At 58.5% G+C, this 25,793-nt stretch overlaps 2 protein-coding genes across 7 annotated transcripts in view; one reads left to right on the forward strand and one right to left on the reverse strand.

Moving 5' to 3' along the window:
* Positions 1-25,793, forward strand: part of MACROD1 (MACRO domain containing 1) — a 155,094-nt gene that overhangs the window by 73,342 nt on the left and 55,959 nt on the right. The window lies entirely within an intron of this gene.
* Positions 1-25,793, reverse strand: part of FLRT1 (fibronectin leucine rich transmembrane protein 1) — an 86,929-nt gene that overhangs the window by 39,444 nt on the left and 21,692 nt on the right. For 4 of the 5 annotated variants that reach the window (XM_027532567.1, XM_027532568.1, XM_027532565.1 and 1 more), the window contains exon 2: positions 23,856-23,953. The exons of the other annotated variant lie outside the window; for it this stretch is intronic. The gene's annotated coding sequence lies outside the window, so the exon portion shown is untranslated. The remainder of the gene's footprint in view (positions 1-23,855; positions 23,954-25,793) is intronic. 5 annotated transcript variants of the gene reach the window in all.

Below are 25,793 nucleotides of genomic sequence, written 5' to 3' on the forward strand. Positions count from 1 at the left end.
ACGGCCTCGTCCCCGCCAGCTCCCGCCCGCCCACCCTGGGGTTGGGCCTGGCCCCCATGCCAGCCTCCCCCGCGCTCCTTCCCCGGAAGGCTGGCCGCCGCCCGCAGGGAAATCACAGCACCGAATTCGATTTGGGGCAGGAGCACTGGGTGCTGAGCCTTGTTTGCACTTCAGCTCGAAATTGAACAGGACAGACAGGGCTTTGGATGGGAACTGCCTCCTCCAGGGCCCCCATTGGGGCAGGGGCCCCGCTGAGCCCACCAGCTGCCTCATCGGGGGACATGGCCCTGGGCACCTCACCTGTCACTCCATGTTCCACCCAGCTGCCCTCTGTCCCCAAGCCCTGTGTTCTGCCCAGCACCCCACTCCTCCCTGGGCCCTGACTGTCTGGGCCGGAACCCCAGGCTAGGCAATCTCATACAAGCCGCTGAGCCTCCGGGGATCTGTTTCCTTGTCTGCAAAATGGGACCTGTTGTTAATAGCTGATGTCATACCGTAACCACAGCCCTGCACGGAGCACCCCGTCTATCACAGGGCAGTGCCCAGGCTGCGAGTGGGGGATTTGCTGAGCCAAGGAGGGTCTTTGACTTCCCAGGAGTTTTGTGGTCTTGCTCCCCATGGGGGCCAGGGCGTCACATTATTGGACCGACATGCCGACAGTGTAAGGGGCGATGCTGGGGTCCTCGTGGCATAGGGTGCAGAGGCCAAGGCTGCGCTCTGGCAGAAGGAGCATGTGGGCCCCGTGTACAGCTCCTCCGGGCTGATCCCCATCGCCATTCTCACCCCATTGCCATGCGCTGGGACCCTCTTAGGTGCTTTCCCGAGTGGGCGCTGTCCACCCATTTTACAGATAAGGAAAGTGAGGCTCAGAGAGGTGAAGAAACCGCCGCCTGCAATTTCTCTACTGCCTCCCAGCTCCTGTCCAAGATGGGGGACAAAGGGAAGCTGGGCTGGCTCAGAGAAGGGGACCGAGACAATACCCTTCCCTGGAACTCTCTCTCTCTCTCTCTCTCTCACACACACACACACACACACACACACACACACACAGATGTGCCGCCACTGGCAGGAATCCAGGCCCAGAAATAGCCATGCCACCTTCCGAGGCCGAGTCATTGCTCTGCCTGGGACCAGGGAGGCCGACGGGTGGGAGAAGCTGCAGTAACCCAGGATTGCACAAGGCAAGTGAGCGTGCACACACCCTCCCACCCACACCTGCTCACATATGCACAAACTCACACATGCACATGGGGTGTGAGGGATGAGTTTCATATGCCATCGTCCCAGCCTCCCAAGGGACCAAGGAAGACTAGGCTTGAACCTTTCTTCTCCAGCTGGAATGAGACCCTTCGCATGGCCTCACAGCCGTGCCTGGGGGATGGGGGTCTGCCCTGAAGAGTGTGCAGACGCCAGCTCCTGGCCAATGCTGGACCTTCGCTGAGGCTGCCCACACCCTCACACACAGAACTGGGGCCAGGGTATTGAAGGCGGGGGGACACCGGGTCCCCTTGGGGGGGTCTCTTTTATCCTCCAGTTCCCCACCACCCGCCGCCAGGGATCTGAGGTCCTTCTTTTAGAAGCCTGGGGATCCGAGGGCCAGAACTCGGCTTCCCCCAGCAGCATTGGCCAGTCCCACTCTCTGCTCCAGTTTGGCTGGAGGGCCCTGTGGCCTCTTGCTTGGGGACTCAGCTCTGTCCCTTGCAAGTGCTGGGCTAATCCTCCCAGTGCGCTCCCAGGGGTGGAGAGATTAAATATGTCAACATATTTGCATTCTAAGAGGAGCATCAGGGGCTTGGCTCTGAGAAGTGATCAGTGTGGTGAGGAGCCAGACTGCTGCTCCATAAACTCCCAAACCCTGCACGTGCATTCCCCACCCCCCAGTGGGTGCTGCATGTCAGCCCCAACTTACCCTTGACCTTGGGAGACCCAGCCTTGAGGCTGGCGCAGGAGTCACACACACACACATACACACACACACACATACACACACACACACACACGCACGCACACACACATGGGCCCGGAAATAGCCCTGTCCGTGCAGTCTCCCACTCCCAGCTCTGACCTGGTGTCACCATCCCCCCGCGGCCTCTCATTATTTCCCTACGTATTTATTTATTCCCATCTCGTCCCAAATGATTTGCAGCAGCTTACAGAAATACAACTTAATAATAATTGTTGCGAATCAAGAGGAGGGAGTGGGCTGGGAGGCCCTGGCTCTGCAGCAGGCAGGCTCTGTTCACATTCTGCTCTTTGTTAACTTAAGTTTGCTGTGGAATCACTTCACCTCCTGGGGCCTCTCTCCTCTCCATTGAAATGCGGATAGTAATGCCCACCCCCCGGGTTGGGGGGGATTGTTAAAGGGATGGAATGAGAAAACACCAGGGGAGGCTGAGCGAGCAGGTGCTTGGCACCCGGGAGGAGCACGTTCATTCGTGGTCAGGAGAGGTGAAGGAGACAGAAGCGAGCACAGGACGGACGAGGGTGACAGCCGGAGCAAGCAGGGCGCGGCCAGTCTCTGGATTCTGGGGCCTCCTGGGTCCCACACTGTGGGAAAGCGGCCTGGGAGGGGGTCTCAACACTCTCGAAAGCTGAGGTCCAGGCGTTCCCCTCAGACTCCTCTCAGAGAGGAACCCCACCACCGCTCCACCGTCCCTTTTTGGGGGGCCTAGAGTCTGCAGCAGAGAGAGGTCTGGGGTTCCAGGCTGGCAGCCCCACCCTGACAACTAGTGCCTGCATGCAGAGGGTGGGGTCTTAAGCTCCTGGCCCCTGAACCCCCTTCAGCCTTGAGCTCTGACTCCCACGGCCTTGGTTCAGCCCCCAGACCAGCTCTTGGCCCCAGCTTGACCTTTAGTCCCTTGGCCCAACCCCAGTTGCCCCACCCTCCTGGTCATCACTGTCACCTCCTCCAGCGGGACTTCCCAGCCTGGCATGAGCATGGCCTGGCTTCTCCCAAGCCATCAGCTGCTCCAGGTCCCCCATCCTGTCTTCTCTGGCTTCCCCTAAATCTTACTCCTGGGCGCTCCGGGCCTGGCAGCAAGGAAGGGTTTGGGGAGCTGGGCACAGGCCTCCTGATCCACAGGCCAGCCAGGCTATTCTAGGGGCGCAGAAGGCAGGCAGTGGTCCTCCCGACCCCACTCCCAGCCAGGATCCTAGAGCTCTCCTATGTTATAATCCTGTCCTAGGAGGCAGCTGCCTGAGCTGCAAATGGCCAGCTTGTGGACACAGCCGTGGGGACTGAATGGAAGGCCTACTAGAAACAGCAGGCGGAAAGCAGCACTCAGGAGAGAGCCTGGGGCGTCCAGTGCAGAACCCCCCACCGCCGAACCCCCAGCTCCACCACCCAGCAGCCCCCAGACCCGTGGCCTTAGTCTTCCCCTCTGTGAGTTGAGAGAATAGACCCATCCTCTCTCTGGCTTCTTAGCTGCTCTGGAAGGAGGCAGATGGGGAGGGGCATGTACCTGCCCAGCTCAGCTTAGGACTTCAAGGGCAGGGGTGCTGCACAGCCCCCTGCTTGTAGGAGCAGGCTTCAGCCACCCCCTCACCTCCTGGGTTCAAGTGGAGAAGCCTTTTTGGGGCCAGAGCAATCACCAGACACAGTCCGCATCCTGAACGGTCCAGGCTCCATGACCATGGTGCTGTGATGCCCCCAAGCATGCCCGAGAAGCTGGGATAAACTTGAGATAAACTGGCTCACGGTAACTGATCTTAAAAGAATTACAAAGTGTAGGTAGGCCTTTCAGAGGAAGATGGCAGAGGGTCCCTTCATTAAACAGACTCCAATAATGTCAGCGTGGGGACTTCTGGAGAGTCCAGATCCCCGCTAAGTTCTCCCCTGAGGGCTGCGGGCTGCGGGCTGTGACCGCCGGCGATGACCACGCAGTGCTCTTCACTTCCCTATTCCAAAAGTCCTCCTGTCACTGTCACCCCAGGCCACACCAGGGCCCTGGGAGCTCTCCTAGCCGAAAAGCAACCCTGAGACCCGCCGGGACCCCCCCACACACCCTCTCCTGCTTCCTATTTTACCGCTCTCGGTTCTGGTTGTCTTCGGAAGTCTGGGTCTGTGCAGTGGGCGCGTGGAGGGAGAAATTCTATAGGGAAAGGTGAAATGGGACCCAGGAAAAGGCCCTTTTCTGCCTCATAAACGTAACCCTCCCTTGTCAAGCACACAGTCTCCTATTCGGCCCTCACCACCTCCCTTTGACTTTGGTGCTTATTTGTGTCCCCATTTTACAGATGTCAAACCTGAAGCTTCTTTTTGGGGTGATGAAAGTCTTCTGGAATTAGATAGAAGCCATGGTTGCACAACTTTGTGAATACATGAAAAACCACTGAATCCTACACTTTAAAAGGCGAATTTTTATCTTATGTGAATTATACATATATTTTAGAGTTTGAACTTTATAAAGAAGCAAAAAAAAAAAAAAGAAGAAAAACTTAGGTCCAGAGAGGGGAAAGAACTTGCTCAAGGTCTCAAAGGAACAAATAACACAGCTGAGGTTGGAACCCAGGTCATTTTAGCACTTCCCACAATGCATCCCTGCTTCCCTCATTTATGGTCAAAGACAAGCTTTAATCTTACTACTCCCTCACTCCAGAACTTTCACTGGCTCCCTACTGCTCCTTCCTTAGGCCCAAGAGCTCCTCCAGGCTTTCTGCTCCTCCTGCATGCATGCTCAGCCGTGTCTGACTCTCTGTGACCCTGTGGACTACAGCCTGCCAGGCTCCTCTGTCCATGGGATTTTACAGGCAAGAATCCTGGAGTGGGTTGCCATTTCCTTCTCCAGGGGATCTTCCCCACCCAGGGATCGACTCTGCGTCTCCTACGTTGACAGGCAGATTCTTTACCACCGAGCCACCTGAGAGGCCTGGCTGTACCTCCAGATGGAAGTGCCTTCTTGCCCCCCTCACCCCACCCCACGTTCTCTGCTCCCGAATCCACTGCCCGGTTCTGCCTGTGCCCAGCCCACCCACTCCACCTGTCCTTTTCCTCCAGGGGTCTCGGCCCCTCTGGGCTTTGTTTCGGCCTGAAAGGGCCTCTGGGCCCCAACTCTGCCTGTCTGTCCAGCCCATCTCCCAGCCCAGGCCCCTCCATCTCTGTCCCAGCGTCACTGGACTGCTCTGTTCCATGGCAGCGGAAATTTCTCCCACTGCCCAGCCGTGGCACTGGCTGGTCCCTCTGCTTGGGACACTTCTTCTGCCTGACTCCCCACAGCTGCCCTGGCTGACTCGTGCTCATCCCCTAGGTCTTGGCTGACACCCACTGCCCTCTGCATGCGCCCTCATAGCTGCCCCTTCCGGCCTGTAAGCGCTGCCTCCAGATGTGTCTCTCCCTTTAACCACAACCTCGCCGAGGGCAGACCCAGAGGCACCCACAGCCCCAGCACTGGGGCACATACAGCTAAGGTGGGAGGGCCCCCAGGACCCTAAAGCACTACGTGGGCAGCTGTTTGGGCGGGAGCAGAGCGAGGCCACTCCAGTATCTTTGCTTGGACCCAAGGAGCCTGGTGGGCTGAAGTACATGAGGTCCCAGAAGTCGGGCACGACTGAGCGACTAACAGAGAAGGGAGAGGCCACGGGGCCTCCCCTGGACCCCCTCAGCCCCTACAAGCCCTTTCAGAAGTCACTGGATCCAACCACTTCTCTCGGGTCCACCTGTCCACCCTGCGCTCCCACCCTTCCCTAAGCATCACCTCTTCCCCGGGCAGGGTGGCCTCTCCTTGCCCCTGCACAGCGGCAGGGCCCTCCCCCCGCGCCCCCCCCCCCAAACTGAATCCCATCATAGGTCTCCTTTTAGAACAAATCCAAGTTCTTTACCAGGGTCCACCAGGTCTCCGCCTCCCCACTCCCCATCCTCCGGCACACCGGCTTCCTCTAGGTCCTGGAACCGGTCCAAACCCTCCCCGCTCCAGGCTCCTGCTGTTCCCTCTGCGGGACTGCCTCCCACGTCGCGCAGCTCTCCTCCTCTTCTCCTCGGAGGGGCTCGCTCCCCGCTGCCACTCATCCTGTATTTACCCCTGGCCTGTCTCCCCGGCTCGGTACCTCCCTCCCTTCTCTCCTGGGTCCCCCTGCCCAGACCAGCTCCTCTCACTCAATAAATACTTGGAGGATGCTGGGGACAGGCTCTCCTGCGGTGCTGTGGGCCGCTAGCTAGGAGCTTCCACAGTCCCGTGGTTTCCCCTCCAGCAGGAGCCGCAGGAGCTGAGCGCGCCAGGCACATGGCCCCTGTGCCCCGGAGATGGGAGGGACCCCAGGGGGTACAGGGCCACGAGCTGCCCACCCAGACAGCCACCCCTCCTGGGCATCCCTCTGGGGCTGCCGAGGGAGCCCAGGGCAGAATAACCAGATTAGCCTAAACGGCTCCTCTTGTTTCTTGGTGTAATTGGATTGAGGCCATGTTTCGGCGCAGCTGCATTTAATATCCTAACTCCGAGGCTGCCTCCCGACCCCGAAAGCATCAGCGGTGGAGGGACAAGGAACCGGACTGGGTGGGGGCTTCTGCATAGAGAAGTCGCCGGGCAGGGGTCTCCCACCTCCCACCTGTGCAGATCTCCCTAGGAGTGGGGGCAGGGTCCTTCTGAGCAAGGGACACGGCCTGTTCTTCCAGTTTCTCTGGGCTGGGCATGGGGCTGGACCCCAGGGAGGAAGTGCAGGGTGGTGTCCTAAACATGCAAGATGTGGGGGCGGGGTGTATGCTCTGTTCATATATGTGGACCAAGGGCAGGACTCTTAAAGGGGCAGGCTATTCACAGAGCCAAGGCCTGGGGTGTGGGGAGGGCCCCTGGGACCCTGACTGAGGCCAGAATGGTCTCTTGAAGCCCACGCATTGCCATGGGAGGCCCTTGGCCCAAGTGTCCAGGTAGCAGCCTTTCCAGGCTTCTAGATGGCCAGAGACCTAGGCTGGCAGTGGGATCCTCTGTCAAAAATGTCAGCCCAATGCGAGGTGACCACATGGTTGTGGGCAGTGACACCAGCTGGGTGCCCCCGCCCATCAACCTGTACTTACATGTTAGGGCCTCCAGAGACCACAGGGCGTTTGCACGCTGTGTGTGCCCATTGGTGTGTCTGGGCTGAGCCTGCGTGCATGCATGTTGAGGGCAAGGAGCCCCCACGGCCCCCCACCTTCCCATCTGCAGCCTGAAGCCCAGCCATGTCCCCACAAATGCCCATCAGCTCCTGGCTCCTGAGGTCGGTCAGGCTGATGGGTGTTTAAAAAGCCAAGAAAAGCTTAAAGGCAAAATCGAGAAAGGGGCATGGCTGGAGGGGGAAGGGGCAGGGTGGCCTTGTCACAGGGTCCTTGATTCCCAGACACCCCTCCCCCAGGCACAGCCCCAGTCCCACCTGAGGCGGACCCTTCCGGCTTCCTGGTGGGGCACCTGTTGGGCAGGTGAGTCACTTGGCCTGGCATGGCCAGTGCCTATCCAGCTGGCTCCTCCTGGAGGCTCAAGCTCAGCTCTGAAGATCTCAGGCGCAGAGCAGCTTCCCCTCCCAGCAGTGAGAAGGGGCTGAAACCCACTTGGGGCTGGGGAGTCACCCCAGGGTTGAGGGCACTGGCTGGGGTCTGTGGACCCCTCGCCAGGCCCCATCCCCCTCCCTCACTCCCATCCCGGCTCCCCACGGCTGGAGGGCCTGGTGACAGCTCCCATCCATCACTTGGCCCTATTTTTAGGAGGTGATAACCCAGCTGTGAAAATTCACTCCATGCACATCCCTTCCACGCGAGGGAGTCTTAGCCCCAAGCCGGGGAGATGAGTGTGGGCGGGAGTAGGAGAAGGGGAAGGGTGTTGGAGGGGAGGTTAGAGAGGAGACCCTCTGGCTGGTTTGTGGTTTGTGGCTTGCAGCAGGCACCTAGCAGAGCGCACGGGGGAGTTCTGTCGAGCTGTAGGGATACGACTGGGGGATGCTGGGCTTGTGATCACTGGCCTGGCTTCCTGGAGCAACCCACAGAGCATGAGGGCTCTCTTAGGTCCAGAGCCTGGGTCCTCTCTTAGCTTTCTCAATAACAAGGCCCTGCCTGCTCTGGACCTCAGTTTCCTCATCTGTAAAGTGCTCTGTAATCTCATATTACAGCCTGGCTCTAACCCCCTGGGGTCCTTTCTGTCTCTTCTTTGTAGGGCTGGCAGATAAAATATAGGAACCCACTTGCATGCACACATGCTAAGTCACTTCAGTCGTGTCCAACTCTGTGCGACCCTACGGACAGCAGCCCACCAGGCTCCCCTGCCCATGGGATCCTCCAGGCAAGAATACTGTAGTGGGTTGCCATTTCCTTCTCCATCGGAACCCACTTAAATGTGTGTTAATACTTCAGATGAGACTGGGCACATTCAGAGTGGTATGGCTGTAGACTTAAATGTGTCTTTTCAGACAAACAACCAATACTTTTTTTTTTTTGGTATAAATAAGCCCCAAATATCACCTCGGGTGTACTTAATACTACAAAAGTTATTGGTTATTTCTCTGAAATTGAAATTTAATTGATCATCTGGTGTTTTTATTTGCTAAATCTAAACTCTCTGTCCTTTTATCAAATCTCTCTCCACCCCTCCACCGGAGCCAGTCTGGCTGCTAAAGGGGAGTGAGTGGTCAGTAGGTATTTGTTCCGTCCTGGCTGCACTGCCCCCTGCTCCTGCCCCCTCTCACCGAGGGGGCAGCTGTCACACCGTCCGCTCTGGTGCCCTAAACTAGCCAAGTCATCCCAGGGTTTGCTGGGAGCAGACCTCCAGCTCCTGAAGACAGACAGGGAGGGCCCATGTTTTCCAAGCCACATGACCTTGGATGATTTCACCTACCCCCCATGCCTCAGTTTCCTCCTCTGGAAAATGGGGATAATAGTGTCCACCACATAAGGATGGTGTGAGGATTAAGTGAGCTGACGCTGAACTGAGGGCTTAAGGCAGTGACATCAAAGTTGGCCATCTCTAGATCATAAGTGCCTGCACAGAGGACATTTATTCATTCATCCAGAAGATAAGGAGGGCCTGTGACATGCCAGGCACTGCTCTGGGCACTGGTCACAGATCAGGGATCAGCACGAGGCTGCTCCAGGCACCCGGGAGCCTCCAGACCTGTCCTGCGCTCAGGGCTGCTGAACCAGGGTGCAGTGAAGGGGGTCTCTGACCCAGGAGGTTCCTCAGGGGGGGTGCCTGATGAGGGGTCAGAGGGCCTTGCTTGGGAAGGAGAAACCTGCAGGGTGATATGAAGGGGGGTGGGGAGCATGGGGCACAGCTCAGCTGAGCAAAGGCAGGGGAAGGGGTGATGGAGGTGGGGTGGGGGAGAGCTGGGAAGATCACTGGGTCACCAGGACCCCAGGGCCAGGCAGGCGACTGGCAGGTAAGACTGGGTTTTAGAGAGATGCCTATGGTTCCGTAGTGATGGGGGGGCAGGGACCAGTGAGGAGGCAGCAGAAAAGAGTGAGAACAATGTGGAGTGGGCCCCCTGGCGGTTGCCTCCAGCTTCTGTCCACCCACGGCCAGGTTCAGGGTCTCCCTCCACCTCCTCAGGAAAAGTGTACATTATCACTTCAAATGATGAGGGAGCAAGACAAGAATCCAGCCACCGAGGGCAGGGTCAGCAGGGCCAGGTAATCTGTCCGCCTCTGCCTGAGCCTTGGTTTGAGCCACCGGTATGCGGCTCTGCCACCTACCAGCTGGGTGGCTTTGAACAAGTTACTTAGCCTCTCTGAGCCTCAATTTCCCCATCTGTAAAATGCGAATAACAGTGGATTGTGATAAGGATCCAAAGAAGTTATGTGTTTAAAGTGCCAGGCTTGGGACTTCCCTGGCCAGTCCAGTGGTTAAAACTCCTCACTTCCACTGCAGGGAGCATGGGTTCAATCCCTGGTCTTCAAACTAGGATACCACATGCCATGCAATGTGGCCCAAAAAAAGGTGCTCTTTTAAAAATAAGTAAGGACTTCCCTAGTGGTCCAGTGGCTGAGAATCCCCCTGCCAATGCAGGAGACACAGGTTCAATCCCTGGTCCAGGAAGATTCCACGTGCCACGGGGCAACTAAGCCCGTGTGCCACAACTCCTGAGCCCATGCTCCCTAGAGCCCGTGCTCTGCAACAAGAGAAGCCACCGCAATGAGAAGCCCGCACACGGCAACTGGAGAGTAGCCCCCGATCACCGCAACTAGAGAAAGCTCGAACGCAGCAGTGAAGACCCAGTTCAGCCAAAAATTTAAATAAATAAATAAAGTTGGGGGCTTTATTTGTTTTTGTTTTGTTTTTTTTAAGTTGGGGGCTTTAGATGGTGCCCGGGGAGTGGTTCAGACCTAGAAGCGGCTCTCGCAGGCAGGGAAGTTCTATCCAGTTGGGGTGATGAGGGGTCATCCGGAGAGCCAAGTGGGTCCCAGCCTGTCTAGATGGGGCCGAGGCTTCCTGGGGAGAGTCCTCATAAGCCACCTGCAGGGTCAGCCATGTCGCCTATCTTCTCTGAGTAGGAGAGGCCCAGAGAAGATAGAATGCTTCCAGGGGCCATAGCAGAGACCAGCCTCCTTGAGGCTGACATGCCCCGGTCCCCACACCCTCCAGTCCTGCAGGTGACAGGGTAGGGTCTTGGATCCCTGACCTCCCTTTTCAGCTCTGGGGAAGTCAGGAGGGAACAACCCTCCTGGGCCCAGAGTGGCATCTCCTCGACCAAGCAGGAGACTCCCAGATGGAAAGAACGTGCTCAGGTCAGAGATGACAGGGGCACTCAGAGCCTTTCCCAGTCCCCAAGCTCCAGGAACGTGGAGATCTGATAATCTGCTCGCTGTGAATGAGGGCCACCAGGGAAGCAACTCAGAGGCCCACAGGGCTGACTGATGGGGTCTGGCTCCCGGGAAAAGGGGGGTCTGACTATCCAGAGGGCTTCCCAGGTGGCGCTAGTGGTGAACGACCCCCCTGCCAACGCAGGACACTCGACAGATGCGGGTTGGGTCCCTCGGTCGGGAAGATCCCCTGCAGTAGGAAATGGCAACCCACTCCAGTATTCTTGCCTGGAAAATTCCATGGACAGAGGAGCCTAGCGGGCTACAGTCCATGGACTATCTGGACACACAGGAAGGTGTGGGCCCTACCTTAAGGAGAGCCTGGTTCAGTGATGGGAGGAGCGCTACAGAGGAGGGCATGCAGAGAGGGAGGTCAAGGACACAGAGAGGCATTGCTCGTCCACGCTGTATTTGCTGCGTGACCTTGGGCCAGAAATTCAACCTCTCTGAGCTCGTTTCCTCCTCTGTAATATGCAGACAAGTCCTCCCTCTCAGGGTTGGTCCTAGATCTTGTGGGATCCAGGGTGAGGGCACCTACTAGGGCTTAGTACAGAAACCTGTGATTACAGACCTCAGAGGTGAGAGGGCAGGGGTCAGGAAAGTTCTCCCAGAGCTGGGGCTTTGAAGGATGCATAGGAGTTCGGGGAGTAGAAAATGTGAGGGAACTTCCCATATAAGCCTTACCCCTGCCCCAGTAGAGAGAAGAGAGAACCGCACAAATAGGCTTCAAGGGCCTTGGGGAAACCCTTCCTTTCTCTGTGCCTCAGTTTCCCCATCATAAAGGGAGACCATTGCCGTGCACCAGCCTCAAGTCTCGTTGTGACATTCCAGGCGACATTCCTTGGGGGAAGGCAGGACTAGGGTAAGGAGGGGGCAGCCCCACAACCTCCCTCTTGACCGGCTAGGCTGACAGGTGGCCTGTGGTGCGGACGTCCTGGGGGTGGGTTGGCAAGGTACCTCCCCCTCTTCCCGTGCCTGGACCTCCCAAGGCACCCCCAACGGCCAAGGCCCCAGCCCCCCTCCCCCACACTGTCAGTCCAGCCAGGGCTCCAACCCCACAGCCTGGCTCTGGCCCCTGCAAAGTTCCAGGGACGCTAGAGGCTGGTTTCTCCGTGGGAAGCTGCAGTGTTTACCCTGCAGAGGCCCAGCTTTTACTCCCCGAGGAGTGTGTTTAGGAAGCGAGAACCCACACACACACACACTCACACACCATCTGACGCGCCAGACCACACAGGCTCCCCGCCCAGCCGCAGCTGTGCAGCCCCAGCGCCTCTATGAGCTGCGCCCACTGAACCAGGACCAGAGCTGGGCGGCCGGGGCTCGGCAGGAACTGGCACTGATTCTGAATTAATAAGTTAACAAGGGCCGCACGTGACCTCAGTCAGTCCTTCCCCAAGCCTCTCAGCTTCATTCTGTCCATCTTACAGATGCCCAAACTGAGGCTCTGGGTGGCTAGGTAACCTGGCCAGAGCCAAAGCCAAAAAGTGGCAAGTGGGGTTCAGAGGCAGACCTGTGGGACCTGGAGTCGGTGTTGGCTGCCTCAGAAAGGAGCCACGATAGGTGTGGGGCAGCAGGGGTCTACAGAGACCACAGAACAATGGCTTGGGGACAGCACGTTGGTTACAACCAGACACCATGTATCCAGCATCAGGCAGCCCTGGGGGTCTGAGCCTGGGGCCCCATGGCCCTCAGAACCTTGCAGTGGGGGAGGGATTCTGGGGGTGTCTCGAGGGGGAGTCTCTGGCCCCCTTCCCTGGCTCCTTGCATCCTTTGAACCATCAGCACCCTCTTGGCCTGCCAGCTTCACCTTGGCTGATCACCGGTGGGGCTCTATGCTTCCCTCTCCTGTGTTTAGTCGCTCAGTCGTGTCTGACTAAGCGACCCCATGGACTGCAGCCCACCAGGCTCCTCTGTCCATGGGAATTCTCCAGGAAAGAATACTGGAGTGGGTTGCCATGGGAATCTTCGCAACCCAGCGATTGAACCCAGGTCTCCCCTAGTTCAGGCAGATTCTTTACCATCTGAGCCATCAGGGAGCCCCACCCCTGGGCCACAGGACCCCTCATAAAATGGGACAGTTGGAGCAGATCAGGGGTCTTTACTCTCAGGGGGCTCACCTTGAGAATCTGATCCTGTTCCTGGAATAGGAACCCTCTCCCTGAGATATTCAGGTTTACCAGGGAGTCTTGGGGTTCACAGACCTTCAAAAGATCAGGTGAGGGGCCCCTGGGCCACACGTGGAGTGAAACTGCAACAGGAAGCAAAGAAAGAAATCCCAGATTCGACGGGGAGCAGTTGCTCTTTCGAAATCTGAACTGATTTCATCCTCGGAACAACCGGATCGCCAGGGTGGGGGGTGGGGGGTTGCCCTTTATTACCCCACCTTAGGTTGTGCAGACTAAGGCACAGAGAGGTGAGGCAACGAGTCTAGGGCCACACAGCGGGAAGTGGCAGAGCCGGTATTTTAACCCAGCAGTCTGGGCATTTAACCGCTGGGCTTAATTTGCATGGTGGGTTCAGAATGTATGGTTTATCATTATGCTTCCTGACTTACAGAGATGCCACGTGTTATTTTTTGTGTTTATCTGATGTTATGTAATTATTTTAATTAAAAACAAAAGAGCTGGATCAGCTGACCTCCTAATTTTAGCTTCTGGGATCCCTGCACTTTTGACTTCGGAAGCCTCCTCCCGGTGCCGCCCCTAAACGTCTGCGGTCCGAGGCCTGCCTCCCGGTGCCCCGCCCAGCGCGGGGCAGGACCGCCCCTCCTCGCCGGCGCCCCGGCCCCGCCCCCCGGCCTCTAGGCCGCCGCCCTGCCCACTTTTCTGGCTGCGGGCGGGGTAGGGCCGCGCGGGTTACGAGTTCCGCAGTCGATTCGGGCGCACATCATCTTGTCTGCCGGGAGGATTTAGTGCGCGGTCGGTCAATAGTGCGTTTGTTTTGTTATCGACCTGCCGGCACAGCGCAGGAGCCGGCTCGTCCCCCTCGGCCGCTCAGGCCTCTCGGAGCCTGGAGCTGGAAGCGCCACTGGGAGGGTTGAGGGGCTCCTTGTGGCGCCCTCCCAGGCCTCCCACCACTCCCAAACCCCTGTGTTCAGCCTGCCCTGGTGAGTCCCGACTCAGGGCCTCCCACAGGCCCAGTCTCCTGCCTCGCCTGACCCTTGGGTCTCCTGCTGGACAAACGGCACCGGTCCCGTGGAGACGCCCCCCACCCCCAACCACTTCGGAGACGGGGAAGCCGAGGTCCAGAGAGGTGCCATAGGAGGAGCAGAAGCTGCCAGGAACAGGTGCCCCGGGTCTGGGGAAGGCCCCGGGTTGGACCCAGCCCAGTTGGCAAAGGGACTCTGTTCTTGGCCTCAGCCTGGCCCTGGCCGTACCGGGTTACAGGGAAAGGTAGACACTGGGTCTGCGGTCGTAACCTTCACTCATGCGTTCATTCAGTACTTATTGCCAGACAGCTGCTCTGTGGTGGGTAGAAATTGAGAGCTGGTGCTAATAGAGGGATGTAGAGGAGTGGGGTTTCCTGGTAGCTCAGACGGTAAAGAGTCTGCCTGCAGTGCAGTAGACCCGGGTTCGATCCCTGGGTGGGGAAGATCCCCTGGAGAAGGGAATGGCAATCTGCTCCAGTAGTCTTGCCTGGAGAATCCCATGGACGGAGGAGCCTGGCAGGTTACAGTCCATGGGGTAGTAAAGAGTCTGACACGACTGAGCTACTTCACTTTCACTTTCACTATCACTCTCATGGGTGTGGGGGGGTCTGGGGGGCTGGAAGGCTGCTTTCAGCTAGGGGTGCCCTGGGAGCCTGGAAGGAGTTTTCTGAGGGACCTCTGAAGGATGAGTAGAACTTTTTGACAAAGGCAGAAAGCCACCCCAGGCGGAGGGCCCCCGCAGGGCAAAAGCCTGGAGTCCCACACGGGAGCTCAGGGAGAACCCAGGGCCGACTGTGGCCAGCACAGGAAACGGGAAGGTTTGACGAAGTGCATGCACTGCTCTTGGCAGCAGTGACTACAGGCCGCTCTCCTCAGCGCACGGAGGAGCACAGCCCCTCAAGGACGCTGACCCCAGCATCCCCTTCCCCAACAGTGTCCCAGACGGGCCGCCCCCACCCCCGACTCCTCCTCCCCGTCTCCCCCCCAAAATGTCAAAGAGCAAAAAAAAAAACTATTATTGTTCACGCCTCATCTCCCACCAAAGTTATTAAATTTCATTCTACGAACAAATAAATCCATTTTTATTGCAGCGGGAGGAGCGGGCAGCGGTTTGCTGTTTGACATTTTTTATTTTTCAAAGTCCTGTTAAATCTGCCCCGATCAGGTGGGCGGCCCCGCGGCCCCAGCATGCCAAGTTAGTTTTGGTGTTTCCTTCCTCACTGCGGCAGCACAGACCTTCCCCCGAGCAGTCGGCGGGTCGGATCCTGCCCAGACCTGCCACTGGCCCTCAGGTGACCCTCCATTCACCTGCATGCAGGATGGGGAAGCTTCCGGAAGCCTCTTATGTGTCTGGCATTTTATAGTTTTTCAGACACTTCCCACGCATTTCCTCCCCACGCCTAGCCCAGCCATTTCACAGGAGAGGAAACCCCAGCTCAGAAAGGCTCTGGGGCTTGCCCAAGGCCAGGAGAATCCTAGCCCTCCGATGCAGCTCTGTGGGTCTCAGTCACCTCACAGTACAGCAGGAATTCAGTTCCCATCTCTGTCACCCACCAGCTGTATGACCCTGACCACACGAACTGGCGGGCGTCTCAGTTGCCACGTGTGTAGAAGGGATATTATAATAATAGCATCTTCTCCCTAAGGCCACCGTGAGGACTGAGATGCCGGGAGCCCTTAGCAGAGAGCTTGGTACCTGCCAACGCCTCTGCCCCAGCCCCCCAGCTTCCAACAGGTCTCCCCTCAACCACTCTGCTCCCCTGCAAAAGGACCTGGATCCTGCGCCAGAGGAGGGTGGGGGTCAGGGGAGCACGTTCCTTCATTGCTGAGGTCTGGGATGGGCGCCCAAGATAAATCCTCGTCATGGCTATTTTTTCTCCCGAAACCATTTGCTAAAGACTTAATGACTGTCAATAAGTTGCTTGTTGCATCGGCAGCACCATGAGTTCGCAGGGGTTCATGGTGAAGCATTGAGGGGACCGGCTGCCCAGACCAGGCTCAGGGGTGTCACCGTGCCCCCTCCCACGTGGGCGCCCTGCTCTGCACGTGTCTCTACAGGGAGGGGACTGCCTCCTGCTGCCCAGGTCGGGGGTCCAGCCACTGCAGCCCCACCCCGCACACTGGCCCCACATCTGGGAGGGCTACTTGTGAGGGGGTGACGACCCCCACCTCCCCACCCAGGCTTCCAGGGGCTGTGCTCACGTAAGACCCACCCCCTCCTGGAGCGGACCAGGGAGGCCGCCCACCCCACCAGGCACAGACAGCGGACAGGCTGCACCTCGGCCAGGCCTGGCAGCGCCTGCCCCTCCTGGTTCAGAGCTGTGATGGGCTGTGATTCCAGGTGAAGACATCCACCGCACCCCCTAGCTCGCGGGGGCGCGCGCGCGCGTACACACACACACACACACACACACACCCAGTGCCTTACTGCTCTCCCTGCCTCCCTCTTCTGCCCCTCCTCCGGCTGGGGGAGCGGGTCGCCTGCATTCTCACGCTCCCACCACTTCCCATCTCCTAGGCTCTGTCTCCTGCCCTGTCCTTCCTCACCCCGCCCTGCCGCTGTTCCCTGGGGATTCCGCCTTCTCTTCTCTCCCAGATTGATTAGCTGGTGGCACTATCAAGAAAGGCAGCTCCAGATAAGATTCCCAAGGCTGCCTGTCGGCACCTGGGGCCGCTCCAACCTGGAGAAAAGAGGGGGTTACCATCTCCCGCCAAGTCCCCTACAGTTCTGAGCACCTCTGGCTAAGCCCAGAGGCTGACCCTGGCCAGGCTGGGAGGGCTGCTTGGGGGCATAGGCCCACAGTGGAGGAGAGCGTTCCCATCAGGGGGTGCGGCCCACACCTGAGCACCAGGCTGGCAGCTAGCCCAGCCCCAGCTCCTCCACCCTCAGCAGGGAATGAAACAGAGACACAGCCAGAGAAGTGAAACCAGGACCCTCCATGCTGGCTGGAAGAGATGAAGGCAAAAGCCCTTCAGCATGCAGAGCCCTTCCTGTTTCTGCCTGTGCCTCCCTGGCCTCAGTTTACTTGTCAGTCGAATGGGAACGCTGGCCTTGCAAGCTTTGCAGGGTGATCTGAGACTCACTCAGCAGGAAATACATGTGACAGTGATAACAGCCTCCATCATCATCCCAGGCTCCACGCTGCACCAGGCCTTACATGCCCAATATCCCTTAGTTCCTGATGCCAGCTGGCAGCACAGGTGTGATGGACACCTCCGTTTTGAAAGGTTGGGGCATGATGAAAGCTGGCCCAGCGGCAGGGAGCGAACCAGCCAGGGTATCTGCAGGGCTGGTAGGTCTAAGTGTCCCCCAAGGTGGAAGGGTGGGCCTGGCAGGATGCTGGGTGTGGCTGGGGCCACCTCGCCCCCAGCTCCCCAACGCCTGGCACAGAAGGGGTTTCTGGCACTGCCCGGAGGCGCCATGTCACCTGAACAGAAGGCAGGGCCCCTGCCAACACTCCCCTTCCATGACTCCTGCCAATTCAAACGCTGTATCTCAACACCATTAATTTACATTTTGATTCGACTTTCTTAATTTTACTCTAACTTCACACAACTCTGGTTTGAGAATCATTTTAATGTATTTATCTGTGAGGCAATTTGTTAAATAACCCCCAAGACTCGGTGGTTTTCCGTTCTGAGCTTTTATTGCCAGGCTGTTTTAAATTAAATTAGTTGTCAGGGTCCCTGAGTGCATTGTAACGGGGATGAGTTCACTGCCAGCCCACTCGTAAAAGTCGAGCGAATGCAGGCTATATGGACGGGAGCAGGAAGTGGGCCGCTCAGCTCCTCCGGGACCCCTCAGTGCCCATCTTGGGGGTGCAGGGGGTGGTAGCCACCCACAGTCTACAAAGCAAACAGCTCTGGTGTGTGTGCACGTGTCCGGCTCTGCAACCCTACATACGGCAGTCCGCAGGCTCCTCTGTCCATGGGACTCTCCAGGCAAGAATACTGGAGTGGGTTGCCATGCCCTCCTCCAGGGGATCTTCCCAACCCAGGGATCAAACTGGTGTCTCTTCCATCTCTTGCTTTGGTAGGCGGGTTCTTTACCACTAGTGCCACCTGGGAAGCCCAACATCTCTGGAGCCACCCCCAATTCCCAGGTGGGGCCATGCCTGCCTGCCAGGCCCCCAAGGGCCGCCTGAGTCCGATGCTGCAGACTGGGGCAGCTCCTTTCCTGGGCTTGTGCTGGGGACACCAGGTGATGTGTGTGCAAGAGCCACCAGCCATCACCCCCTGCGGGCAGCAGGGAGCCAGAGCCTGGTCTCTGCTTTGGGTCCCCAGCCCCAGGGAGAACTGTTGGCAACTTGGGGGGTAGCTGAGGTCTGCTCTCCCTTGTTCTGTTGTCTGAGCTGGCGTCTGTGCTGGCTGTCCCTGGGCCGGGGGCATGATTTGTGAGCCGAAAGGCACAGGTATTGAATCTATATTTCATTTTCACATCAGTAGCTGCTATTTGCCTGATAATGGACTCCCCCTCACCACTCTCCAGGGAAGACCGAGCAGCGGGGAGGAGGCCCAGTGTTCTGTTGACGAAGCTGCTGTGCCCATTGGGCCGGCGGGTGCCCATCAGGCCGGTGGGTGCCCATCAGGCCGGCGGGTGCCCAGCAAGGCTCTCCCCGCCCATGTCCTAGCCCTGCCTGCCCCTACAGGTGGGCGCCCTGGCTTCCCACCCACCACCATCCAGCCTGCCTTACCCCCAGCTGCATTCAGCCAAGCCAGTCCCAGCTCAGGAGGAAACAAGACTCAGATTCTGCCCTTTAAACCAGCTGGGAAGCTGCTAGCTCCTGGCAAATGGACCAGGACACTGGTCACTGGGAGTCACTGGACTCCCCACTGGTCTCCCCAGGGTCCGCCCAGCATGGGGGAGGGGCTGGGATTTTGGTGACGCTCCGGCCCCTCCTTAGCAGTGCCTGGCAGGGATGGACACAGCAGGGTCCTGTGCACAGGAGAGCAGGGCCCCTGGTGATCAGTGTGGGCACTGCCGCCGGATGCCTGGGTCTGAATCCCGGCTCTGCTGCTCTCCAGCTGAGTGATCTCAGGCTGTCTGCTTTCCAGGCAAGCAGCCCTTCTGTAAGATGCGTCCTCAGAGGAGCCTTGTGAGGATGAAGTGGCTCCAAGTGTGCAGAAGCACCTGGAAGCAGTCTGTCTCCCCATGCTCTCACGCTTCCTAGAGGCAGACATGTCCCCAGGAGAGTAGCTCTTTAAATACACCTTTAGAGCCACTTGGCAAACTCCTATTCATCCATCAGTGCCCCCTCAGAGGTCACCTCCTCTGGGAAGCCTTCCTGAGGCAGGATGAGTAGTGCTCTCGTAGTGCTGCAGTGAACCTTACTACATCCTCTCCCACCAGCTGGTTGTGCACCCAGCGTCGGTGGAATCTTTTTCATCTTTTAAACCTTCTCTAACTCGGGACACAGAGAAGGCAATGGCACCCACTTCAGTACTCTTGCCTGGAAAATCCCATGGATGGAGGAGCCTGGTAGGCTGCAGTCCATGAGGGTGCTAAGAGTCAGACATGACTGAGCGACTTCACTTTCACTTTCACGCATTGGAGGAGGAAATGGCACCCCACTCCAGTGTTCTTGCCTGGAGAATCCCAGGGACAGGGGAGCCTGGCGGGCTGCCATCTATGGGGTTGCACAATCGGACACGACTGAAGAGACTTAGCAGCAGCAGCAACTCAGGACAAGCACACACTCTGCCACATTCACCACGGCCTTCATGAATGTTGGGTTTGGGAGGGGAGGAAGGAGAGGAGGGAAAGCTTAAAAGGCAGATCTGACCACGTCAGTCCCTGCTTACAGCCCTCCAAGCCCCCAGCCACCTCTGAGCAAAGCTCAGCCTCCTGCACGTGGCCTGCCACCACCCTGCCCCAGCCCGCTGCCCTCTGCCTCACCGCTCACGCTCAGCGTTCCCCCAACTCTTGACCTCTGCCCCTTCACCACTGAGCCTCTCCTACCCTGGCCCTTCTCCTGAAATGCTGTCCTGCAGCCCTTTCCTCGGCCAGCACCACCGCCCCACCTCCAGATCCACGTCTAGCCCACTTCTGCTCTGGAAAGCCTTTCGGAGCCCCACGCCGGGCGCCTGTTACGGTTTCCTTCGTGACAGTCCATGTCCCCAGCACCGTCACTGCCCCATGTCTGGCCTGTCCCCCCACTAGACTGCACTGGGCAGGGGGGAGGACAGGACCCAAATCCATCTCAGGGACCACGGTGTCCCTCCTGCCTGGCTGGCGTGTCCTGGGTGGGCTCTGGAGGCACTCGGTGATTGAAGGAAAGGAAGGAAGGAATGAACACATGATTGATTAGGGTCTCAGTGAAACTCTGGGCTCCTGGCCATGAGTGCCCCGGGTGTTGTCTGGCAGCCCCCTCTCCGCCAGCCTTCTCTGGGAATGGGTGTCAGGCCTCGCTGCCTTCTGGCGAGGCAGGGGAGAGGGGAGCGGGGAGCTGAGTGCTCTCTACTCTGGACTGTTCCATGTCTGGCCAGAGGCCGCACCCTCTGCCCCTGCTCTTGACGCTGTCGGGACGCGCTCTGGGTTTTCACGGGGCTGGAGAGGAGACGCCACAACCAGCCAGCAGGTCTCGTGTGTGTCACGCACACACACACACCCGGCCCACAGGCCCAGCCAGGGCAGGCCTGAGGCCGGAGGGCTCTGGCAACTTGGCCAAGAGAAAACAAGAGACCGCTTGTTCCAGTTGCAGAAGGCCAAAGTTAAGGAGTCAGGCCCCTGGGGCCCTGGCCCCACTGTGGACACGGATTAGCCTCCCAGGCCCCATGCCCCCTCCCTGTGGAGCCAGAGGCACTGGACACATCTACCCAGAACAAGCAGACCCTCCCTGAGTGAGACACCTACCCCTGGCACCCGCAGGGCTGCACACGGAGCTGGCATCGCTTGCTTGCTTGCTTTCTGTCCCCCAAGCCCAGGCTGTGCAGTTTGGGAATTTTCCCCCCCACTTTGCTGATGTTTTATTCATGTAAACCCAGCCTGCATCTGTCCTCAGAAGACAAGAGAGAAGATGCAGGACAGAGGGGCTCAGAGAGACTGAGGGGCTCAGAGGGCGCACCTCAGGTATGTGTGGGTGTCCCTGTTCAAAGCCAGATAACCTACAAAGATCCAGCGAGATGCGCTCTCTCCCCGTGGCCGCCTGACAACAAGGGGCGCCGTCACTGGGATGCGATTCATTGTCACCTCTTCGTCTATCACCGGTTCCTTTTCAAACCTCTCCACAGCTCGCTGGGGAGGGCCCGGCTCGTCCCCTGCCCTCTGCCACCCTCTCTGGGGCCAGGGAGGAAGCGGGAGGCTTTGTCTGTGCTAATTGCATTGTTAGACCGAAGGTGCTTATGCTCGGCTGTCTAATTTGGGGCCTTTATTAAACATGATTGCTGGCTGACAGGCAGGCGAGAGAACCAGCCTCGCTGCCCGTGTAGGGGGAGCCGGATTCAGCACACGGCGAGGCCTGTCCCTGCTACCCACCACTTCCCGCCCCCTCCGGCACACAGACCCATGTCACCCACCCCTCACTCATGTCCAGGGGGTTTTATTCCCACAAGGGTTTCAGCAAGCAGAGGGGAAAGAGCTGCTGGGAGGGTCACTGGCCAGTAATGGGGGCTTCTTGGGGGCCTGGAGACTGACTGCCCTCCTCTCATGCCTTGGTGAACTCCTGTTGATCCTTCAGGAAGAAGCAGAACGTCCCCTCCCCTGCGAGTCTTCCTCCTCTCCTTCCTTCATTCCTTGGGCTGCCCTGACATCTGCTATAGATGCGGGGTGTTTTTAGTTGACGCACGAGTGGCACTTCCGAAGAACAGGCAGTCTTCCAGGTGTTTATAACTGTTAACTCCCGCGGGCAATATTAACCCTAGGAGGAACACTCTCCACACTGCTCCGGTGAGGAACCTGACGCACAGTGCGGTTCCGCGACCAGCCCCAGGGCACACAGAGCCTGCGTCCGCCCCGCTCCTGCGTCTGTGCCCTCGACCACTCAGCCGTGGCCTTTCCATTGCCCACACTGCACTGAAAGGCTCCATTCGGAAGGAGACTGCACCACAGCGACTGAGCTCCTGAGCCCTCCCACCAGCTTAACCTCGTCAGCGCGAGGAGGGAGGGCAGGAGATGGGGCCTTGTCCCCTTGCGGCTGGGGTGTCCATGTGCAAGTCTCATGGAATGACAGCTTGTCAGTGTGGCTCCACCCCCACCCCCCACCCCACGCCTGGAACCGAGCCTGCATGGGGTGGGTGTTCAGGACGTGCTGACCGAGTTGTTTCAAGAACCTCACTCTCACCCCAGTGTGGGTGCCAGCATGCAGGAGGAGGCTGGGCCGAACTGGCTGGAACCTGTGACATTTCCCTCAGCCTCGTAGGTGGTGGGATGTGCCCTGTCCACATCCAGGTGGTCCCAGGGTGTGGGCGGAGGACTTGGCAGATAGGAGACCTGGGATTCGAGATAAGCCCAGTCCAAGTCGGCCCACAAACTCGGCTCATCACTTGTTCCGTGATTGAGCGCCTACTGCATGCCAGGCACTGTGCAGGGTGCAGGGGGCTGCTTGGAGAAGCAAGGGGAAGGCGCAGCCTTCATAGGGTGGCGGGACCAGGCGCTTGTGTAGGAAGACAACTGCATGCCCAGCCGGAGGAGTGAAGAGGAGGGACCCCTGTCTAGGGAAGTTGGAGAAGGCTTTACTTAAGAGGGGGCCTTTGAGCAAGGCCAGGCAGTCATCCAGGTAGAGAAGGGGCCAAGGCATGCCACGCAGAGGCTTGGACAGAGTCTCAGAGGCATGAGCAAGGCAGTATTTGGAAAGTTAGCCAACAGAAGGAATGGAAAGGATGGGTGATGGAGTGGCCAGGTACCTGGGTGTGTTGGTTACTCCTTTGAAAAGTAAACTGGACTTGATATTCCACTAAGGGATGCTTGTAAAAGTGCCCCGGCTGCCTAAACTGGGGCCTAGAAAGATGTTTTAAAATGCAGATTATCCCACCCACAGATAATTCAATCCTGCAAATTGGCCGGGGGCGGGGGGGGGGGGGGGGGGGGGGGGGGCAACACCCAGGACCATGCATTTCGAACAAGGCCCTGGCTACGGTGTTAGAGGCAGATGACTTAGAAAGCCCGAGCCGGCGCAAGGAGTGACCCGAGGCTCCGGAGGCTGGCCTGGCGTCGCAGCAGGCCAGGCCTGCTCCTCTCCACTAGCAGAAGGGCCCTCACCTCCAGCTGGGGGCGGGACGGAGGCCTAGCGTGAAGGAAGGGCGGACGGCAGCAAAGTCAGCGCGCGGCGCATCCATCTGCCCTGACAGCCAGCAATTACACCGCGTGATAGCCAGATTACTCCAAATGCATTTATTACAGGGGTTAGAAGCGGGGGACTTATTTACTGGCAAATCCATACTCATTACAAGACTCAGCCTAGCCTAGACTGAAAACAGCTCAACTGAAACAAATAATTACCAAAGTCCTTCCAGCACGAGGCTCTCAGGTGGTTGGGGAGAGCGGTGGAGGGGCGCCGGGCACTCTCCATAAAGAAAAGGGAGGAACAGGCCTCGGGTAAAGGATACCCCGCCGCCCACCCGGAGACGATGCGATGCGCATGCCCGCCCAGGGTATGAATATGCAAATAAGCCCCGCAGGGTGGGCGGGCTGACACGCTAGGCGCCAAGGGCTTGGGTCCGCCGCCCACACCCGCCGTGGCCGAGAGGCGTGGGGAAGGGGAGCGACCGGGGGCAGCGTTCCAAGACCCGGCCTTGGAGATGCAGCGCACGTCCTGAATTGTCCCAGGAAAGATACACTGGGCGGGGCACAGAGATCAAGCCCCCAAGCTGAATGAATGAAAGGATAGCCTAGACAGTCCTTGCCTGGATCTCACAGGCCTGAGGACGGCTTGGGGGGGTGAGGAGGGGCCACCTCCCAGGGTATCGCGGGGCTGGGGTCTTCTCCGGGTACTCCCACCAGGCGCACACTGTTCTGACCTTGTAGCCACACCTCTGACAGACTCTGGGCGTCCTGGGCCCTGTAAACTTGGGGATAGCACATTGCGGTCTCAGGCCTTCCGCACCCACTTGGAACTCTGGGATTCCAGAAAAAAAAAAAAAAAAAAAAATCAAGGTTTTTTTTTTTTTTTTTTTTTTTTAAGGACTGTTAGACCTCTCCTGGACTCTTGCTCCCATTTGACAGATGAGAAAATTGAGGCGGGGGAGTGCAGCCCCTGGGCCTCCCGGGTGGCGGTATCGGCAATCGGTGCCCTGGGCGGAGAGCTGTCAGGACGATTGAAATGTGGGCTCGGCCTTTCTGCCCGCTGGGCAGATGCTGGCACCGCCACCCGCGCCTTAAATATTCATTCACTTGACAGAACACTAATTAAACAAAGTAAGGTGCATTATTACTTGATTAAAATTTTTATTGGCAGCTTAATTGGTCTGTTAGTTGCCCCTTAGGGAGTTGGTCACCCGCTTCCCCCTCCCCACGCCGTGTGGGAGGGGGCCCCTAGCCATCCTTGCGCCTCCTAGCCCTTCCCGGCCTGTGGGGCCACCCGGGACCCTCGCCCCCCAGCACCCCAGCAGCAGTCGGGGCGCTAGGGGCGGGGGGTGGGGGGGTGGGGGCGGGGGCCGGTGGCTGGAGCCCCGCCCCAAGGCCAGCAGAGCTCGCCGGGGCTCCACCTCCGAATGCGCATTCCAAACACCTTGGAGAGAAAGGCCTCAGTTTGATGGGCCTGGAGCTGCCGGGTGACCTACCCATCTCTGGGCCTAGACCTCGGGTTCCCTATGTGCTCCACCGCAGGGCTGCCCCCACAGGCCCTCTATCTAGGCACCTCCCTGCCCACAGCCTCTGTTCTTCCAGTCAGAGTGGGGGTGCCTTGCAGGCAGGTATGGGTGGGGGACCCAGACCTCGCCTGGCCCAGCTGTGGAAGGCCCCGGGAATGCCCCCACAGAACAGGTCATCTCCCACCCCCTATACAAGTACCCCTCTTGGTGCCACCCCTCTTGGGGGCTCGCCACCCCTGGAGTCAGTGGCTGGACACAGCCATCGTAAGTGGAGCTGGAACCTGCGTGTTCCGTCTTCACAAACCATACCTCATAGGTGCTTCTCCCACCTCCCCCTCAGGGTGATGGTGGTCTGGAGCCAACCTTTGCTCCTCTCAAACCAGCTGCCCTTTCCCTCTCTCTTCTCCCAGGTCTATCTTCTGGAGGGCTCACATCAGAGGAGAAGGACCAGGGGCTACTCCACGTGGACCTTTAGCACTAGTCAAACCCCTGGGTGAGCCTCAGTTTACATGCTAAGTCACTTCGGTCCTGTCCGACTCTTTGCAACCCCGTGGACTGTAGCCCGCCAGGCTCCTCTGTCCATTGGGATTCTCCAGCCAAGAATACTGGAGTGGGTAGCCATGCCCTTCCTCCAGGGGATCTTCCCGACACAGGGATCGAACGTGTGTCTCTTGTGTCTCCTGCATTCGCAGCACTTACCACTAGTGCCACCTGGGAAGCCCGGAGTCTCAGTTTACCCAGTGTAAAATGGGTACCCGAACTCATCCAACAGGCATGGCTCGATTGTGGGGCGCTGAGGCAGGAAATTGCCCTCTCCACCCTGAGCTCTCATCTCACCTGCTGCCAGGGCACTGCCTCCATCACCCCACTTTACAGATAGTGCATGCCGAGGGGTCAGTGACATGTTCAGGGTCGTCTGGGGTGGGGGGCGCCCAGGAGAGAGAGAAAGCAGGCTGGGTCATGGGGGAGTGGCAAGACTGGGGAATGCTACTGGAAAGCCAGGGGTGGGCAAAGCTCTGTCCGTTCTGTTCACATGCCAGCGCGCCAGCTCCTTAGCCCATTCAGCAAATGGTGAACCCGCTCTGGGGGTGGGGCCGGGAAAGAAATGGGCCTTCCCGGGATGGCCTGGGTCTGGGTCACACCCCG

The sequence above is a fragment of the Bos indicus x Bos taurus genome, chromosome 29 (assembly GCF_003369695.1).
Source record: "Bos indicus x Bos taurus breed Angus x Brahman F1 hybrid chromosome 29, Bos_hybrid_MaternalHap_v2.0, whole genome shotgun sequence".
NCBI classification, from domain to species: domain Eukaryota; kingdom Metazoa; phylum Chordata; class Mammalia; order Artiodactyla; family Bovidae; genus Bos; species Bos indicus x Bos taurus.